Source organism: Rhodnius prolixus, unplaced genomic scaffold (assembly GCF_049639745.1).
Source record: "Rhodnius prolixus isolate KJV_2025 unplaced genomic scaffold, Rpr scaffold_5, whole genome shotgun sequence".
In the NCBI taxonomy this organism is placed as follows: Eukaryota; Metazoa; Arthropoda; class Insecta; order Hemiptera; family Reduviidae; genus Rhodnius; species Rhodnius prolixus.
Window position 1 is genome coordinate 30,638,735 of NW_027411624.1, and position 4,032 is coordinate 30,642,766.

A 4,032-nucleotide genomic window follows, 5' to 3' on the forward strand; every position below is an offset into this window, starting at 1 on the left:
AAAAAATAACGCATTTTTAAAGTGCGCCACTTTTTTTGTGGAGCAGTGTATATACTTCACGACATACGTTAATGAAATATGGGGTTCAATCAAATTTATTTTTTCAATCAAACACTCTAAGAACAATTATTGATACTTCCTTCAGAGTAAAAATCCTAACTTTACAAGTTCTCATTTTTTTCCTTTCCAAATTAATTAAAATAATTATATAAAATTTGAAAAAAAACGCTGACCTAGTGGCTTGCTAATTAGAATATCTTGAAGAGTCAGCTTGTGCTATCTTAGATGGAGTCTCGCCAGTGATCGAATTCTCCCCACAAGTGGTTCATATCATTACGAACCTCACACAGAATCTATACTGTGATTTCTTTACAATTACAAGAAAAAAGAAATTTGATAAAGAAACGTTTTTATAACAGTAAGATTTTTACTTCTTCCAAATCAATAAAAAATTATTGGACTTTTGTTTTACTCCCTCTTAAAACTGTGTCATTCGATAAGATAAACTACAAAGTAAAAAGAAGTTTAAAGAGACTTGTCAATGTTTAAACTTGTTCACCTTTTAATGTTTCAGACTATTTTTTTTTGTAAAAGTAATCAAATTCAAATAATTGACTTACATATATAATAAAGATTTTCTTCTTCCTTTTTTTATTTGATGTTTTAAAAAAAGTAAAATATATATTGCACTCTGATAAGAATTAATTGAGTTGATATACATTTAAACGAAATAAACAGTAGCAAAAGCTACATTTTAACATGGAAAAAAATTGTGTTTTTTTTCGGCTAATGGAGTGCCTGTTAAAGGAAAACGTTTATCTTTTTATACATTCACGAAGTGAATTTTTCCATTTCTCAAACTCCTTTCCAGGGCTCACCTACGCATATCAAAATCGAAATCTTAGCAACTCAACTTATGCTTTCCTTGACGTCGCTCAGGCGTTCGACAGGGTGTGGCACGAGGGACTACTGTTTAAGCTGAGGGAGATTCTTCCTCATACTTACTACCTCATCCTCAAATCTTACCTAAAAGATCGATATTTCAGAGTCAACTGTGGAGCAGCAGACTCTGATATCCGTCTAGCTCGAGCTGGTGTTCCTCAGGGCAGTGTCCTAGGTCCTATTCTTTACTCCTTGTATGCAGCAGACATACCTCAACATCCAAATACTATCCTCTCCACCTTTGCTGACGATACTGCTATCTTATCTTCACATTCCAATCCCCTTATCGCTACACGAACTCTACAAACACACATCAACCACTTACAGGACTGGCTTTTCAAATGGAGAATCAAAACCAACGTTACGAAGTCTAAGTTTATAGTATTTACTCTCAGACGGAAAATCCTACCTCCTGTCATCTTGAACCAAACTCCTATACCAACTGTGGACAAAGTACGCTACCTTGGACTGCACCTAGACAAACGGTTGACATGGAATCCCCATACTAGACTGAAAAGACAAGAAACTAACCAACGCTACAAACTTCTCGCCAGACTACTTGACAAACGTTCGAAACTTAACCTACATAACAAAAGACTCTTATATCTAATGTTACTGCGACCCATTTGGTCATACGGCATCGAAGTATGGGGATCGACTAAGCGTTCCAACTCACTACGCCTCCAGACATTACAGTCAAAAATACTTCGAAAACTTCTTAACGCTCCGTTCTATGTATCTAACCTCACTATCCATAATGACCTCAAAATTCCTTTCATTACAGATCTTGCTAACACTCGTTTCTTCAAATTTCATTCCTCTACAGCAGCTCATCCTAACCCTCTCATAGAACACTTATCTTCCTCCACATTACCAGGTAATCCTCTAAGGAGATTGAAGAGAAGATGGCCTCGTGATCTTCTCTTATCTTAAGCACGTTACTGGAGTGGCACCACTGGGTGCCTTCTCCAATCATGATTTCCCGTTATTTCTTTCCCCTTTCACCGTATTTGCTTGTTGCAACAACTGTTGCAGTGGTAAATTGCAATAAAAGATTAATAAAAAAAACAAAAACTAATGCTTCGCAATATATGATTTTTTTCGTATTCACCCTAAAGAACCACTTCATAAGAATACGTAGAAAATCACCCTAACTATTTTAAAGAGTCTATGCAAAAAAACTATGAATGGTAAACGATATAGGTGAATATACGATATATATTGTAAAGAACGACTTACAATTACAGAGAAATTTCTTTTCTTACCTAATAAATGAATCCAAGGTCATGGATCTGTAATCGAATCCTGTACCATAAACCTTAGCATTGTGGTTCGCATTTCTGACCTCTCGGCTATCGTGGCACCTTACTTCAAATTATGTAGTTAACCATTAAGTATTGATATTTATACTCTCGCCTACCTTATACTGATTAGAGTAACGATGTATTGAAACTTAGGTGCCCTTACTATTTTAGAACTTCTACACATCTGTACATCAAGTCAAGTTCTTCTCCAAACATTTACTTAGGCGCAAACATTGTTTTTAATTAAAGACGAAGGGATTTTTTATACATCTATTTGCAACCTAATTTAAAAGATTAAAAAAAATCGAGTTTTAATTTGTTGATAAAAATAAAAATTTATCACCTATTATATCTCCTTTATAAACACAGCTAGAAAGCTCGAATTTTGCACAATTGTAGAGGTAAACGTGTACTATAATTTAATGTATTTTTGCAGAAATAACACTAACAGGACAGGAAATACAGCAATTAGAAAGATGAATGATATGTTAAGCACCCAAACTTTTGAGATCCTAAATGTAAAGCTCCTAAAATCGTAGATTTTTCAGATAATTCAATTTGGTTTTCCAGAGAATGAGAGTGATTGAAGGATGAGTTATCTTTCCCCTCACCAAGAGAGGTCAAAATACACAATATAACCTTCCCAAAACTATACATTTAAAGGCCAATTATTTCCATTCCAAGATTATAAAGAAGGTGTGGGCAGTCACTTTTCCTCAAAACTGCGAACATATAAAATTATAAGTCCTAAATTTAAAAGGAAAATTTAATCAATAGCAAGAAAAAAAGAGTGAAATTTTCATACTTTTCTTTAGTATGTTTTTATTAAAAATTATTTTATTATCTTTAATTATTGTTCGCATACTTAATTTTTTTGTTTGTTTTTGTTTTCATAATGTGAGGCTAAAACTTTAAAAACTATTCTCAAAGAAAAGTAATTAAAGAAAGGGCAGAGCAGTTATGCCAATAAAGTTTAATTTTACTGAATTGTAATATGCATCAAGCATAAAATTTCAGACGAATAACATTTGATGGTGAAATTCCGTGGTAGAAGAGAAATCGCTTGATAGAATTTTAGAGTACGAGTCTTCTAAACATTTCGTTTTTTTATATTTTTATGCCATTAACTCAGTAACCATTAATCACTGAATGTTGATTATTCTGTAATGTCAAGCTTCCAGCTTATGTAACTTTATTGTATCGAATTTAAATTATAGATAACTAAGTTTAGTAAAAATTTCGAAGTTTCAATAAAATCTAGAAATTAATCGTATGTTTACTGTGTGTTCCCTCTAATTTTTTTAAAAATAAATGGGAATTTAAAAAAAAAATACAAGGGTACAATATTTTTAATCATGTCATTAATTATTTTATTAAATAATAAAGGTCAACTTAACATTTTCTTAAGATCAACTTAACTTTTTCAGTGTCACCAGGCTTTATTTTTTTTTAATTTTTAAATCATCACAGAAGGCTTATCAAATTTATTCCAGTGTGTAGTCTTTTCATTTCTAGTCAATATATATAGAATATAAGTTTAGTTGATTGTATTTTTTGAAAAAATAAAAAAATGCTTATATTTTCTTTTTAAAAATGATTCCAACATTTTTTTTTTAATAATAGATGTTTTGTGGGCACTCGTCTGAAGAAATAAACAATCATCTACTTTAAATAAGTAGCATTATTTTATTATTAAAAAAAGAAAAAAAATTAACAGTTTTACCGAGAAGAAAAATTAAAAGTTAAGGTAAAAAGTAACAAATGCAGGTAACATAAATAAAATAAC